Below are 18,474 nucleotides of genomic sequence, written 5' to 3'. Positions count from 1 at the left end.
TAGAAGTTTCACTGAAAGTGTGGACACCTCCTCACATGTATGGAACATCAGCCAAAGAGAAGGTTCAGGGCAGCTTCACACTCATAAAAGAAAGAAGAATCGTGCAGGCATTTTAGCTCAAAGGGCACCCCAACTTTACTCGGCTATGTTGGAAAAACGTACCCACAAAGGGAAATCAAGCCCCCTAGAGAGAAAGAGCTGAAAGAAGGGACAAGGCAAGAGGATGCAAGTGCTCAGAACTGGTCCCAGGGAACATTATGACTCTGGGCAGGTGAACGGAGTACCCATTTACATCTGCCATCTCTCTCTCTCTCTCTCTCTCTCTCTCTCTCTCTCTGCCTACTCACATTCAGGCCATCTCCCTAGCAAAACCCTGCTCCTGAGACAAAACCCCTGGGATTATGCTCACTGCAGTACAAAGACGAATCCCAGATCCCCGAGAGAGTCCTGAGAGTTGCTGGAGGCAGGAAGGAGAGAAGTGAGGAGACAGAAGGGGAGGGAGGAGGCTGGCATGATGGCTAACAAAGGGGACACTGCTGGATTCAGCGGAAGGAGTCTGGTGCAACTGGGGGATGTGGGGGCAAGATGTCTCTCCCTCTACCTTCATCTGGCTGGGCCTGTGCCTGATGACCACCACTCTTCCAAAAAATGTCCTGTTACAAACAAGGGCCAATGTTTCCGCTACGCTAACAAGAGCTAAGTGATGCAGTGGACAAAGCACAGATGCTGTCCCTGGCTCAATCTCCCTTCGATAACGATAATTTGCCACATCAACTTACCTTGCCAGGCACGAGGCTTCAGAGGATTAGCTATTAAAAGAAAGACATTTTCTCGCTCATTACAACCTGCAATGTAAAACGTCCAGAGACGCAAAGAGTCCTGTTTTCACCATTAAAGTAGAAATTATTTCCGGTGGCTTTAGGAGAAAATGCAATTATTTTCCTGCCTGTCACAGAGTTTCCACACTCACCTAGAGATGAGAGTATTCTATTAAAATGGCCTCATCTTCCTTTGAATGATGCCAACGAATGACTTTTCCTGATCTGGGGATGGGGGGGTGCGGTCCCCCGAGTCCCCGCGCCCTGGGATGAGGGTTCACCCGGGGACAGAGGTAATTAGACAGCGCTGAGTCACTGCCACTCACGTGCCAGTGGCCGGAAGAGAAAACTCTTCAGACAGAAAAATGAACAATTCAGGCAGAGCCCACCCACTTTGCCAATGGCCAGAACCCACTCAGGCCAGCTTGCTACAGGCTTCATCAGTGCTCTACTCCTGGAGATGTCCAGTGGAGTCCCCTAGGTAGCCCTGCTTCACCACAGCTCTTTCTCCACTTGCCTCCACCACAGAGAAAGACAGACGCCTGTAGCTCCACCTGCACGAATTGGAGCTCATTGGCTGCAGGCTCATCTCTCAGCCAACTTGGATGCTGAGTGAAACTGGCCCAGGAGGCAAATGTGACTTCCTGCAAGTTTCACTAGGTTTTGTCTGGCCCCTGAGTAGGGCACATCCTCAGACCCTGAATCTCTATTCCAAAGAAGACCCCAGTTAGACAGTGTGGCTATCTTCACGCAATCTAGTCCTTATAAATTCAAGATCAACTTTTTGAAGGTGACTGGTTGACACTATCTGGCGTCGTGAACAATCATATCACCACCAAAGACGGATGTCCAGAACGGATGAGTCAGGAGTCCTTCTCTCCTTACACACATACCTTTTTACCATGGTTTTACTTCAGTACTTTTTCCAAAGTTCAGTGAGAATCCACTGTCCTGATATGAGCCTAGCAGTGATGTGTCCTGATTTATATATATATGTACTACATACATATATACACACACAAGATTCTATTTATTATTTATTTATTTGAGAGAGAGCAAGAGAGAGCATGGAGGGATGCACAGGTAGAGGGAGAAGGAGACTCCATGTTTAGCAGGAAGCCCACAGCAGGGCCCCATCTCAGAACCCCAGGATCATGACCTGAGGTGAAGGCAGATGCCCACTCAGGTACCCCGTGTTTTATATTTCTAATATCACTTTTTTTGTATGTAACAGATGCTATTTTTAGTGCATATATTGATTTTTTCTTCTTTCTTAATTTATTTTAATTAAATTAGCCAACATATAGTACATCATTAGTTTTTGATGTAGTATTCAATGATTCACTAGTTGTGTGTGTAACACCCATTGCTTTTTAAAAGAGAGTTACCCCTAAGAGGATGCAAAGGGGCTTCTAAAGGATATATTTCAGGAAGAGTAAGAATTATTCTAGAAGTAATGTTTGTGGTGCAAGAATAATGATAAGCAAATAAAGTGGTAACCATATGTGCAAATACATACAATCATTGTCTTCCTAAATGACAATAAGTAGTATTACTCTATGGGTCAGAAATAAAATATCGGTCAACAGGAGGAAGTTGGAGACTAGATAATCAAAATTAAAATGTATTATTTTTAGAGAAGAATTGAGATATTTTTTAATGTCAGATTTTGTTAAGGTAAATAAGTGTGGGAAAATATAAAGGTAATGACTAAAATGATGGAAATAAACTTACAACTTCCAAACAACTGGAAAAAAATAGAAATAGGATAAGAGAAAAAATAAACACAGAGCAGCATTCAATAAATACACACACTGTAGTAGAAAAAGAGAAAATTTGAAAAGTTAAACAAATTGAAGCCCAAAAATGCAACTGTGTAAACATTTTCAAATATATCAATATGAATAAAAAATATACATGGACCAAATTGTCAGTGAAAGAATTTTTCATATCAGATATGAAGACAAGAAACCCAATATCTGTACTGCTACATACAGGGGGCCTCAGTCGGTTAAGCATTTGCCTTCAGCTCAGGTCATGATCCCAGGATCCTGGGATCGAGCCCTGCGTTGGGCTTTCTGCACAGCGGGGAGCCTGCTTACCCCGCCGCCCGCCTGCCTCTCTGCCTACTTGTGATTTCTCTCTGTCAAATAAATAAGTAAAATATTAAAAAAAAAGATATACCAGGTAAATGCTAACCAAGAAATATATCTATGTTACTATTAAGCAACTAAGCATTTAAGGAAAAAAATCACTAGCGAAAGAGAAGTTTACTGCATAATATAATACTTAGTCTACCAGCACAGTAAACAATGCTGAAATTTCATAAAACTAATAAATTTAACTTCAAATATATAGAGCAAAAACTAATTGCTATACAGGACAAATGAATAATCCTGACATCATACTGGTAAGATTTCAGTATCACTTTTCTTGATTATTGAGATAATTTATCATTACAGATAATTCAGATAAAAAATAATCATTAATGATCTGTAAAATGCAGTGAGTAAGCTTAACTTAATCAGCAAATTTAGTTCTGTACCCAATAACTAGAAAATATTAATTATTCTCATACCTACATAAGACATTCATAAATACTGATTATACTACGGAGTAAAGAAAGTAGGGTTCCAGATATTGCTTCTTGACTAAAACACAATGAAGTTAGATGTCAATAACCTAGAAAAAGTTGATTAATTCCCTTACATTTGGAAATTTCAAAGCAAGTTTCTAAGTCATAGATTAAAGAAATAGAACAATGGAAGTTTTAATATACTTAGAACTAAGTAATAATTAAATGCTTCATATAATATTTGTTAGATGTAGATGAACTGATGCTCAGAAGCAAAGAGATTGCCTTATATGTTTTTATTCAAAAATTAGATCAATTAATTAGGTTAGTTAATTTACTTAATTTACCTCAGAATTAATATCCTAAACATCTAGCTTAAGAAATGTGGATAAAGGGCGCCTGTGTGGCTCAGTCAGTTAGGCATCTGGTTTTACTTATTTGTGGAGCATAACAAATAGCATGGAGGACATGGGGAGTTAGAGAGGAGAAGGGAGTTCGGGGAAATTGGAAGGGGAAGTGAACCATGAAAAACTATGGACTCTGAAAAACAATCTGAGGGTCGTGAAGGGGCGGGGGGTGGGAGGTTGGGGGAACCAGGTGGTGGGTATTAGAGAGAGCACGGATTGTATGGAGCACTGGGTGTGGTGCAAAAACAATGAATACTGTTATGCTGAAAATAAAAAATAAAAATATAATTAAAAAAAAAAGAATGCGTGTAGTGGTATGCCTGGCTAGCTCAGTTGGTAGTGTATGTGACTCTTGATCTCATGGTTGTGTGCCAAGCCCTATGTTGGATATGGAGACTACCTTAAAATAAAATAAAATAAATGTAAAAAAAAGAAAGCAAAGATATGAAAACAACCTAACTAACCATCTGCAGGTGAATGGGTAAAGAGAACGTATATTGTACAGTGAAATACTATTCAGCCTTAAAAAGGAAAGATATCCTGCCATTTGTGACAATACAGATGGATCTGGAGGACATTATGCTAAGTGAAATAGGCTAGACACAGAAAGACAAATATTGTATTATTTCACTTACATAAGAAATCTAAAATAGTCAAAACTCATAGAAGCAGAGAGTAGTTGCCAGAAGTTGGGTGAAGAGGGAAATGGGGTAGTAATAAATAAATGATATAACATTTCAGTTATGCAAGATAAATAAGTTTTTGAGATCTACTGTACAGCATAGTACTTATAGCTAACAATACTATACTGCATATTTAAATTTTGCTAAGAGAGTAGATCTTGAGTGTTTTTAACACAAACACAAATAATAATAACAATAATAATTACAATAATAATTGAGTAAGAGAAAAATTAGGGCATGATAGATATGTCTATAAGCCTTAACAATAGTGAAAGTTTCATGAGTATATACTTATCCCCAAACTTATCAAGTTGTATAAATTATATATGTAAGTAATTTATGTCAATCATAAAAAATAAAGTGACAATTTGTAAAAAAAAAAAAAAAAAAGAGTGTGGATGGGAGCAGAGGGAAACAACATAATAGAATAACATTGTAGTGAAAAACCATATGATGTGTGTGAGATAGAAGTGATAAAGTGCTGTGAAGTGTGTAAACCTGGTGATTCACAGACCTGTACCCCTGGGGATAAAAATATATGTTTATAAAAAATAAAAAATTATATTAAAAAAAAAGAAGTGATAAAGCCATTTATTATTGTTGGAGCTCAAAGTATGATACATTGAGGGGGTAAAAGCTATGTTTACAGAGGCAATCAGAAGTATATCATGGAGGATATGGTTAGTAATAGCAAAGAACTTGGATTTCATTCTGCTAATATTATGCATTATATTAATAGATTCTCTAATACTGAAACATCATTGCATTCTGGGAATGAGCTCCACTTGTGCTTGCTTTATTCTATAAGCTAAATTTTTATTTAGGATATTACCATCAATATTCATGAGTAAGATTGATATGTGGGCTTTTTTATTTTATTACATCTTTGTCAGATTTTGGTATTGGTTATGTACCAGTTTAGTAAAACATTGAAAACTTTCTTTCTCAGTCTATGTGAGTGGTTTTCAGACTTTTATGTGCATATGAATCACTTCGGAAGCTTGATAAGAATGCAGATTCCCAGACTTCACTTACAGAGGCTATAATTCAGCCTGTCTGAGTTAGAAAAGCGATTTTGAACATCTCAGGTGCTCTTGAATCAGATACTTTAATGGTCAGACTTTTTTAAAAAATTGTTGTATGCTCTGGGGCCAGTGTGAATAACTTTGGAGTTAACTCTTTTTTAAAGGTTTCATGGAGGGGCATCTGGCTGGTTCAGTAAGTGGAGCATGCGACTCTTGATCTCAGGGTTGTAAGTTCGAGCCCCATATTAAATGCAGAGATTATTAAAAATAAAAAATCTTTAAAAATAAATTTTAAAAAATACAGGTTTGATGGAATTCATTTGTGAAAGTTCTTAGCCCTATTAGGTGAGTTCTAGCTCAACTCTTTTTAGGTGAGTTCTAGCTCAACTCTTTTTAGGTGAGTTCTAGCTCAACTTTTTTTCTATGATAATTTTTCTGTTTAGATTGCCTATGTCTTCAGGGTTTAATTTTATTGATGTATATTTTCCAAGAAAACCATCCATTGCAGTCAGGTTTTCAATTGTGTTTTCTAAGATTTGACCTAAGTATTATTATTTTTTTAGATGTTAAAAAAATTTTAATGAAAACTGTTTTGCATATTCAATTCAGAAAGTTTTTTTTAATTTTTTGACCTACGTATTATTATTATGATTTCATCGATATCTAGAACTGTTTCATCATTGTAATTCCTAATTTTATGAGTGATGTTATTTCTGTTAGTTTCCAGATACTATAAGATGTTGGTTTTTCCTCTTTCATCCAAGATGTTTTAGAAGTTTTTTTTTTATTTCAATAAATCTTAATAAAAAAGTATAACATACTGTAAAATTAAAGACATAGATTTTGGTGAATTTTCACAAAGTGAATACACTCCTTAACTAATATCAGATCAAGAAATGCAACATTATCCATATCCCACAAGTCCCTAGAAGTGTTCTTTCCCAATCACTATATCTTCTCCACAATAGTAACTACAACCCTAACACAATATATGTGCTTATTCTTCTCTCTCTGCTTTCTTTTATTCAACATTATCCTTTTAAGGCTCATCCACATCCCGGTATATAGCAATGTCTCCACTGCTGTATAATAGTATGTTCTATGAAATGCATTTCTTATATCCAATTGAATATTCTTTGCATTATTTTATTAATTTTTATTTTTTATTCTTGTAAGAGCACTTAACATGAGATCTATTAACAAATTTTTAAGTATACAAATTTTTAAGTACCTATAATTTACAGTACTATAGGTACTATAGTAAACTATAGGTACTATATTGTACAGTAGATCTCTAGAACTCACTCATCTTGCATAATAAAACTTTATACCCATTAAACAACTACCCATTTCCCCTCCCCCACAGCCCCTGGAAACCATCATTCCATTCTTTGCTTCTAGGAGTTTGACTATTTTAGATGCCTTGTATAAGTGGAATCATGCAGTATTTGTCCCATGTCTGCCTTATTTTGCTTAGCATAATGTCCTCAACTCCATTCATGTTGCTGCATTTGGCAGGATTCGCTTCTTCTCAGAATAAATAATATTATTGATTCTACTTTTTGTTTACTTGTTTATTCTTTTGTTTTTTCTATTCCACATGTAAGTGAAATCATTTGGTCTTTCTCTGTCTGATTTATTTCACTTAGCATTATACCCTTTAGGTCCACCCATGGTGTCACAAATGGCAAGATCTCAGCCTTTGTGTGTATATACCACATTTTCTTTTTTTTATTAAGATATAATTGACATCTGGTATAAGTTTAAGACATACAATGTATTCATTTGATACATTTACATATTATAATATGATTACCATATAATAAGTAATATTTGGATTAGCTAACACCTCTATCACATCACATAATTATCATTTTTTATTGTATACCACATTTGCCTTATTCATTCATCTGTCAGTGGACATTTAGATTGTTTCCATATCTTGGTTATTGCAAATAATGCTGCAAAGAACATGGGAATGCAGATATCTTCTCAAGATCCTGATTTTCTTTTACTTAGAAAAAAAAAGATTTGAGAGAGAGCTGTAGAAGGGGTGGGAGAAAGAATTTATTTTTTTTTCAAGAGAAAGAATCTTAAGCAGATTCTGTGCTGAGCAGATTCTGTGCTGAGCACAGAGCCCAACTTGGGGCTGGATCTCATGACTGTGAGATCATGGCCTGAGCCAAAACCAAGAGTTGGATGCTTAACTAATTATGCTGCTCAGGCACTCCTCAAGAACCTGATTTTAGTTCTTTTAGATATATAGACCCAAAAGTGAGATTGCTGCATCACATGGTAGTTCTATTTTTTTTTTTAATTTTTAAAAGATTTTTTGAGAAACCTCCATACTGTTTTCCATAGCGGCTGTACCAATCTACATTCCCACCAACAGTGCACAAAGGTACACATTTCTCTTGTCAGCACTTTTCTTTCTTTCTTTTTTTTTTTAATAATGGTTGTCATTATCAGGTATGAGGTTATATCTCATTGTGGTTTTGATTTGCATTTCCTTCAGTGATAAGTGATGTTGAGCATCTGTTGACTATTTGTATGTCTTCTTTGGGGAAATGGTTATTCAAGTAAATGGTGTTGGGAAAACTGGATTTCTACAAACCAAAGAAAGAAATTGTACCTTTATCTTATACCATACACAAAAATAAACTCAAAATGGATTGTAGACTCAAACATAAGCCCTAAAACTATAAAACTCCCAGAAGAAAACGTGAAGGGACATCTTGACATTGATCTTGGGCTGAGGATTTCTTAGATATGATATCAAAAGCATAGGCAACAAAAGTGAAAATAGACAAATGGGATCACATGAAAGTAAAAAAAAAAATTTTTAGTAGTAAAAGGAACAGTAAAAGGGACAATCAACAAAATGGAAAGATAAATGATGGAATGGGAGAAAATATTTGCAAGTCCCATATCTGATAAGATGCCATAGTATATAAGGAACTCCTATAACTCAGTAGTAATATTAACCTGATTTAAAGATGGGCAGAGGACTTAGACATTTTTGTTTTGTTAATTTTTAGTTTTGTCATTCCCTAGTCAGAGAATATGATCTGTATTGTTTTTACTGTTCTGAGTTTATTGAGTTTTTTTTTTAATTCAGTTATTTCAAATTTACCATGGCCACCTGAAAGGAAGCTGTATTCTTTGTTCACAGGTATATAGTTCAATGTGTTTTTTTACTGTACCTCTTACAAATTGAGACTATATAGGTCTTCTTTATTCTTACCTCTTTGTCTATGTGATCAATTATAGACTGAAAGATCTGTGTTAAAGAATCCTAGTGTTTACTGCATTTATATTTTACCCTCTATGCCTTGTAACTTTAGGTTTACACTCTAATGATATTTTATTTTCTGCATAAGGATTCATGGGATGTAAACACAACTGTCAAGTTGTGTTTTTTGTCTTTTTGTCTTGAAGTCAAAGCTCTATGATATTAAAATCATGTCCCTTCCTTTTTAATATGCATTTGACTAATATATCATTATCCATTTTTTAGTTTCAATTTTTCATTGTCACTTTTTATGCTTCATTGAGATATAATATAAACAAATAGAACATATCTTAAAAATATAATTTGATAATTTTGAAATTATTGTGAAATAATCACATCACTACAATCACTGTGAAAACATCACTACAATCAAGATAATGTACATATCCACCAAGCCCAAAAATTTTCTCATGATTTTTTTGTAGTTCCTCAAACTTCCCCACCTCAACACAAGCACTCACTGTTTTGTTTTTATTTCGCTAAAGACTAATTGGGATTTTCAAGAACTTTGTACAAATGAAATCAAATCGTATGAACTCCTTTTTATCTGGCTACTTTCATTCAGCATAATTATTTTGAGATATATAATATTGTTATATGCATCAATAGTTCATTCCTTTCATTCCTTTTTATTGTTGAGTAGTATTCTATTCTGTGAATATAGCATATTCTGTGCATGCATCATTTATTTGTTAATGGATATTTGGGTTGTTTTCACTTTTTGTCTATTACAAATAAAGCTGCTATAAATACTAGCATGCAAGTCTCTATTAGACATATTTTCATTTCTTTTGGGTAAGTACCTAGCAGTGAAATAGCTGGATCATATGGTAAGAGTATCTTTGCCTTTTTAAGAGACCATCAAACTATTTTCCAAAACTGTTGTACCATTTTACATTCCCACCAGCAGTTTACCTTGTTTGGGTGCTCGATACTTTTGTATTATACTTTAAATATCTTTAACTTTTTTTCTGAGGCACAGTTAAGTTACTTAGAGTTAAATTCCTTTGGGTCTTGTTTGAAGCTTTTAGGAAAGACTAAAACAGTATTTATTATACAGCTAATTTTGCCCCATGAATGAAACAAGTACTCTATCCAATGCCCCCATGAATTATGAAGTTTTCCAGTTTGGTTGATGGGAACAAGAATCACTCCTAGATCTGTGTGAACTCCAGAGATGATTTTCCCTTGATATTTTCGGATGGCTCTTTCCCCCAGCCGTGGGGAGCTTCTTTACATGCATATGCTGATCAGTTCTCTCCTGAATACTAAGAAGGATCTTCTGCAATCCTCTGGAATCATCTCCGTGAAACCCTGTTCCTTAATACTCTGTCCTCCTAATTCTAGATGTTTTGGTCTCACTGAACTACTAACTCTTTCTCCACAATACAAATTCCTGCCAGATTCTGCCCGATTTTTTCTTCAAGTCAGTAAGGTGGGCAATCACAGAGTTTAATTCATTTGTTTCTCATATTTCATAGAACGCTGTCTTTTGTTGTCAAAGGTATTTATATATAAGTAATGTGTGTTTCAGATAGATGATAGATGACAGAGAGATGATAGATGATAGATGCATAGATATAGATAGATAATAGATAGATGGATATCCAGATATAGATAGATAATAGATGGATATCCAGTCCCTGCTACTCCATCTTATTTTGAGTGCATCTCTTGGTGTTGCATTTATATGCATGTACATATATTCATATTCAGCAAAATGACCTTCTTGAAGAAATGAACAAATTGTCTCATTTCTACTTATTGATATGCCAGTTTTTACCTTCATTTCTGTTTCTGTAAGGGCTTGTTTAGAACATTTCCTTTGTGTTTTTCTTTCCCATATCATCTCCTTTTTCTTTGTTTTAATTCAATTGTTCCTTCTAGGGTTTATACAGTTTTCACTTCCAAATGCTACTTTAATAACAAAGATTTTGTACAATAAACTTAAATCATGATTTCGTTAATTACCAACTGTAGAAAATACGTTAGTGACTACCCACTATGATAGATGAGAAAATACTACATAATACTTCTTTCCTCTACAAACCTGCCTCTACCTTCTGATTTCAGCTGTTTAAGTTCATATCATTAGCATTTCTAGTGATCATCTTTATATATACAAATGTTACACTAAGAACAAGTTTATTTTATCAGATTTTTAGCAGCCACTATGAAAGAAAGGGAATAATTTTGCTTAAATATTCTCCTAATTCCTCTCCCAGTTTCTACCTGCTGAATTAGATCAGAAAGAATATGAACATTATCACTACTATATCATCAAATGTTACTATAGCAGAAAGTGGACATGCACTGTCTCATTCCTTCTTTCTAGGAACACAAGAAAATCTACATTTCCCAACCTCCCTTGCAGTTCAGTTGGACCATGAGACTAATTATACCAAAAGAACATGAGTGATATACACAATTTCCAAGTGTGGCCTCTATAGTGTTCTATGGGAGACTTATTGCTCTGTCACTTCCCAGCACCTCTCCCCATCCCATGCATTTGCTTGAAAATGAATGACTCCAAGACCACAGAACCATATTAGAAAGAGCCTTGAATTCTTGAGTCACTTTGTGGAGAAGAGTCACTTAAGAGAGTCTCTTAACAGGCAAGAGACAGTGACATGAAAAAGAAATAACCCTCTAGTGAGTTATAGTTCTGATATTTTGACAGTGCCTTTCATAGCACTTTCCAATCTTTTTCCTAAGCAACATTGTTAATTTTTGAAAGGTCATTTATTTATTTTAGAGAAAGAGAGAGAGAACAGGGGGGAGGGGCAAAGGGAGAAGAAGGGAGAGAGAGTCGAAGCTGACTCTGCTAAGCATGGAGACTGTCTTGGGGCTTGATCTCATAACCCTGAGATGAAAAACTGAGCTGAAACCAAGAGTCAGGGACTTAACTGACTGAGCCACACAGGCACCCCACAATATAGTTATTTTTATATTCTGGTCTGTCACCATATATAACCCACATTGTACTTTCTTAATGAATTCCATTTTTATCACCAATCCTTTTGTAAAAGGTTTTCCACAAGTATCTTAATTGGTTGTTTTTTTTTATATAGGAGGATTTATGGGAATTTTATTATCTATTCTGATAGGATAAGTAATGACTACCCGCCCCCAACACACACATAGGTTGTCTATGCCCCAATCCTGGGATCCTAAGACTTTGTTATGTCAAATTGTAAGATTAACTTTGCTTATAAAATTAAGGTTACTAATCAACTGACATTAAGATAGGGAGATTAGCCTAGATTATCCAGGTGGGCCCAATGTAATCATAATATCCCTGTTAGACTCCAAGCAGAAAAACCAGCTAAGCTATGCTGAACCCAGCCTTCTGAAATATAGAGCATGAGATAATAAATTTATATTGTTTTAATCCTTGGAGTTTGTGGTAATTTCTTACAGCTGCAATAGGAAACTATTACAACTGCATTCTTCTATGTTTAAAATGTCTGTCACATGAAAAGATGCTCAACATCACTGATCATCTGGGAAATGCAAATCAGAACTGCAATGAGATATCACTTCACACCTGTCAAAATGGCTAAAATCAGCAACACAAGAAACAATAGGTGTTGGCGAGGATGTGGACAAAAGGGAACACTAGTGCACTGTTAGTAGGAATGCAAACTGGTGTAGCCACTCTGAAAAACAGTATGGCGTTTCCTTGAAAAGTTATAGCTACTCTATAATTAGTAATTTCTCTACCAGGTATTCACCCAAAGAACACAAAAATACTGATACCAAGGGATACATGCATCCCTACGTTTATAGCAGCTTTATCTACAATAGCCAAATTATGGAAATAGCCCAAGTGTTCATCAACTGATGAATGGATAAAGAAGAGATGGTTTATATATACAACGGAATATTACTCAGCCATAGAAAGAATGAAATCTTGCCACTTGCAACGACATCGATGGAGCTAGAGAATATAATGTTAAGCAAATTAAGTCAGTCAGAGAAAGATAAGTACCATATGATTTCATTTGTATTTGGAATTTAAGAAAAAAGCAAATGGGCAAAAAAAAAAAAAAAAAGTAACAAACCAAGAAACAAACTCTTACCTATAGAGGACAAACTGATGGTTACCAGAGAGAAGATGGGTGGGGAGATGGGTGAAATAGATGGTGGGGACTAAAGGGTGCACTTGTAATGAGCATCAGGTGTTGAATGGAAGTGTTAAATCACTGTATTATACACCTGAAACTAATATTACACTGAATGTTAACTAACTAGAATTAAAATAAAAACTTTAAAAAGTCTGTGGTCATGATGTTCAGTGACAGTTTAACTGTGTAGGGTTTTTTTTTTTTCTCTCATTTTCCTCCCCTTAAGAAAGCTTAGGCATTTCTTCACTGTCTTCTAGCATTGATTATTGTTCTGTGGAAGTCTTATGCCAACTGGATTCTTTTGCACTTACAGTTGATTTGACTGGGAATGGATGGTAACCTGGGTAACCTAAGGCATTATTTCCTTACACTTGAAGTACACTAACTTCAGTGGGTATGCCTTGATATTGATATTTTTATACGACACAAGAGCTGAAACCAAAGGGCAACAAGAAGTTTCATGGAGATAAGAGAGCATAGGCAGTGTGAAGCCCATCACAGGTATACATTGCAAATTTAAGAGGGGAAATGCAGAGTCTCCCAGGTAGCATTTCCCCTGCTCTTAGATTTCAGGACTCTCCCTGCAAATTCTCAGCAGAAACAGACTATGCATTTTAGTTATGCAGGTTATAATTTTATTTTAATACTACTTTTTATTTTGTTTTTCTGTTCTCTATTTTAGAAATATCAATTATGCATCTGTTGGGTCTCTACTATTTTCCATATTTATAATTTTCTGTCCAGATCTTTTCAGCTCTTTTTTCCATTTAAACTTGATCTATTTCAACCCACTAATGTTGATGTGTATACAGTGATTCTGATTATATGTTCAGCATATCTAGCCCTTCATTTTTGTTCCTCATTGTGCTTTTCATTTCTCTAATTTTTATATTCTTTCATATTACTTATCTTTCTGGAGCTCTGCCAGTTCACTTGTCATTTCCTTTTGTCTGATTATTATCTTTGAACTTGTAAAGTTCATTTTTGAGGTCCTATGTAAGAAACTCCATATTTTCTTTAATTTATTGGGTTTTAGAGAGAAGATTTGGTTCAATATTTTTCTTCTACTCTGTGGCCTATTTTTTATTATGTGTGTTTTAACTGCTTTTCATTTGTTATGGGTTTTTTCACATCTCTATTATAATATCTTAGCATGCATGCCCTATTGATTTCTTTTGGATTGTTACTCATCTTTTAAGGAGGACCTATCTTTCATTAAGAATACATTGTGGACAGTGATACCTGGGTGGCTTAGTCAGTTAAGTGTCTGGCTCTTGATTTAGGCTCAGGTCATGATCTCAGGGCCATGAGACTGAGTCACACATCAGACTCTGTGCTGGGTATGGAACCTCCTTATGATTCTCTCTCACCCTCCCATTTGCATGCTCTCAAAAGAAAGAAAGAAAGAAAGAAAATAGGAAGAAAAAATACACTGTGAACAGAGGTCCTTGACTAATGAGCTTGGATAACCAGAAACTTTCTAAGAAGAAGAATAAATGAAACAAGATGGGATTGGGAGGGAGACAAACCATAAGTGACTCTTAATCTCACAAAACAAACTGAGGGTTGCCGGGGGGAGGGGGTTTGGGAGAAGCGGGTGGGATTATGGACATTGGGGAGGGTATGTGATTTGGTGAGTGCTGTGAAGTGTGTAAACCTGGTGATTCACAGACCTGTACCCCTGGGGATAAAAATATATGTTTATAAAAAATAAAAAATTAAAGTCTAAAAAAAAAATAAAATAAAACATTCTATTGGGGTAAAAAAAAAAAAGAAATTTTCTCTCTAATACTCTATTCTGGACCTGTGTTTTGAAGAAGCAGCAAAACTCTATAGGTTATATATCCTACATATGATAATTTCATATTTACTTTTTTTTTCATTGGCCAAGATGAAAAGCCACAGAGTAGATTGCAAACAAATCAATAAATGTATGCCACATCCATGTTCTGTCCCAGGGTCTTTTCAGGAAGAGGTCTCTGTTAGTTCTGAGCATTAGGTTTCTCCAGGGCTTCAGAAAAAAAGAAGAATTGCCCATTGCTCTGTACTTTCTCTAACTTCGACTCCAAGATTCCTGCCTCTGCCTACTTCCATCATGAACACCAGCCTAAGTGCTTTTTATTTTCCCAAATTATCTTAACTTCATTTAGTCTTCTAATAGTTTTCACTTCTGCAGCTTTATTCTATAACCCCCATTGCTATAGTAGGTTTATTTTCACTTTTACAGTTATTCTGATATTTTAATGATATTTGGAAAATATGGTAAAGCAACATCAAGGATGCAGTTGTCCATCTTGAATTAAAAAACTGTCCAATGCATTTAAATGTTTTCTTTAAAAATTTGGTTAGCCTAACTTATATGGGGAGACACATCTAAATCCTACTTAATGGACAAGGAATGTACAGTGATACAACATGAACTCTTGGCTGGGTACGACTTCTCAGAGAAAGCATGGATTTTCTTTTGACCAAGAAGTTGGCTTCTCTGCCATCCAAAAAAAAAAAAAAAAAAAAAAAGAACATCAGAACAGCCAAGATGCCTGCTGTGCAAATGTTCCCCCTCACTAGTCTCTGAAATCTCTAATCTATGGTGACTTTCACACAAAGTCTAAAACCTTCCATCCTCAGTCACCTGGGAAGCTGCGATGTTAACTGCCAAGGACCTGCGTGACACTAAAGCTGAAACCAAAGGGCAACTAGAGGCTCCATGTGGATAAGCAAACAGGGCCAGTGGGAAGCCCATCCCAGGCATACACTGTGAGTTTGTGAGAGGAAATGCAGGGCCTCACAGGTGGCATTTGCCCTGGCCCTTAGTTTTCAGGATGCTCCCTGCAAGTTCTCAGCAGAGGAAATGGCAGGAGTGACGAGCCTATTTCTAAAGCCCTTTCCAACAACCTTTAGACTTCACACATTCAGACTGTACTTAGAAATACCAATCAACTCGCCAGTCCCTTTAGGAGCCTTCCAAATGAGCCACGTTTCAAAGAAATAATTGGGAGCAGGCTGAGAAAACAGCAGGCACTCGATAAATGCTTCTATGAATGAGTAAGTGAAATGAATGAATGTATGAGAGAGTGAATGAAAAGCCTGCAAACCCCAGAGCCTAAACCTGTAAATGACCAGAAAAGTATATTTCCTGAGGGAACTATTTCATCTCAATTTGAAAATACTAATTTATGACCACAGTCTATACAATATATTGTCAAATCCAGCCAATACATGTTTGTAAAAATAGCTTTTCCAGACAAAACCATTATCAGAAAAAGTAAAAACTGGTACTTTGTTCACACCTTCTGCCTGAACCCTCGACTCTGCTTGATTCAAATGTGAGGCCAAACCCTGCTGGATTTTACCGAGTTTTACAGCCATTCAAGGGAGTTATAGCTGCTTTATACTTAGTCTTTTCCCATCAAAAGTCATAAACACCAGGTGGACTTGAGGGGGAATCAAAATAGGAAAGAAAATTAGTCTTTTCAACTTTCGCAAGGGCAATAACATGTTAATTACAGATCTTTTTCTTTCTTTTTTTTTTATATTTTATTTATTTATTTGACAGAGAGAGATCACAGTAGGAGGGAGGAAGGGAAGAGATCACAGAGAGAGGAAGGGAAGCAGGCCCCCCGCTGAGCAGAGAGCCCGATGTGGGGCTCGATCCCAGGACCCCGAGATCATGACCTGAGCCGAAGGCAGCAGCTTAACCCACTGAGCCACCCAGGCGCCCCCAGATCTTTTTCTTTTCAAATTTTCAGATTGTGTTCCCCTAAAAGTCATATGTTGAAGTCCTAAACCCTAATGTGATGTGTGGAGGAGGAGACATTCAGAAATAATTATGTCATGAGGGTGGAGCCCTCATGATGGAATTATTGCCCTTATCAGAGACAGTGAGATGATTTCTCTCTCTGCGCCTTGTGAAGATACAGCAAGGTGTCAGTATGCAGGCCAGAAAGGGGAACCTCTCCAGGAGCCAATTCAGTCGCCACATTGGCCTTCCATTTCCCAGCATCTAGAACTGTGAGAAATAAGTATCTGTTATTTAAAACACCTAGTCTATGGTATTTGTTATAGCAACACAAACTGATTAAGACACAGCCCAAAGAATTTTTTGGAAGCTTAGGTGCCTATTTCCTTTAAAACTGGAGTGATGCGAACTCTGTGATAAAATGATGGACAGAGTGACTAAGTTCCTAACCCATCTCTATCTCCATTTTAGGAATGATAACATCAGCCTTCACTTTCCGGAAATTCTGTCAAGCAGGACAGTGCATGAAAATGTCCCCAGGCTTCCTGGAACAGAGAGATTAAATCAATTTAAGGCACTTAACACCTAACCCAATTTGTTCCTACTCCCATTTCCCAGCAATCATGGAGGATAAGGAACTGATGAGAACATTCACAGAAATGTTTAATCACACCAGAGTAGGTTTTGCTGGGGTGTAGCAAGGGCCAAAATCCACTGGAATAAATATTATAATGAAAAGGTTTACACATCAAAAATGTCTTTCAGTGTCCAGTGAGGGGCCAAAGGATTTCAGTAGTATCTGACACAATATCTTTTACAAAACTAGAATCTGGCATTGTCCTTTAAAGTTCATTATTAGAAGATTAAAAAATCATGTTATCTAATATCCCAAAGGAAAAAAAATCTGAAAATGTAGTCATCTAGTCTATGTATAGATGGTAACAATGATAGGAATATCATTAAAAGCCCATGATATTTTTTATTGAAAGTCTATTGTTCCATTCTATGATAAAAACACAAGAAATTAGGAATAGAAGGAAACTTTCTTAGCCTGTTAAAGGAATCTGTGAAAAATCCACAGAAGACATCATACTTAATGGGAAAAGGGTGAATGCTTTCTCCCTAAATCAGGAACAAGAAAAGGATATATACTCTTCCCACTTCTATTTAACACCATACTGAAGGTTCTACACAAGGCAATTAGGCAACTAAAAATTAAAGGCATACAGACTTGAAAAGAATAAGTAAAATCATCTTTATTCTTAGATGGCATGATCTTATATATAGAAAATCCTAAAAAAAAAAAAAATTGGAACAAATCTTTTGATGGCTGCATAGTATTCCAATCAACAAGTTCAGAAAGATTGCAGACTACAAAATCAATATACAAAAATCACTTGCAATGAACAATCCATAAATGAAATTAAGAAAACAATACTCTTTAAAAATGGGTGAAAATGAGAAGGAAATGCAGACTTTGAGTTATGGAATTAGTAAGTCACAGGAATAAAAGGTATAGCATAAGGGAATATAGTCAAATGGTATTGTAATAGCATTATAAGAGAACAGATGGTAGCTACACTTGCGGTGAGCAAAACATATTGTATAGAATTGCTTAATCATTATGTTGTACTCCTGAAACTAATGTAACATGTGCAACTATACGGAAATTTTTAAAAATAAGACAATTCCACTGATAATAGCATCAAAAAGAATAATAAGATACCTAGCAATATGCAACAAAGAATGTGAAAAACATACTCTGAAAACTACAAAACACTATAATTTATTTTACATTAAAGGAGGTT

This window comes from Mustela putorius, unplaced genomic scaffold, assembly GCF_011764305.1.
Source record: "Mustela putorius furo isolate JIRA1106 unplaced genomic scaffold, ASM1176430v1.1 tig00003899_pilon_pilon_pilon, whole genome shotgun sequence".
In the NCBI taxonomy this organism is placed as follows: Eukaryota; Metazoa; Chordata; class Mammalia; order Carnivora; family Mustelidae; genus Mustela; species Mustela putorius.
This window is presented reverse-complemented; position numbering follows the sequence as displayed.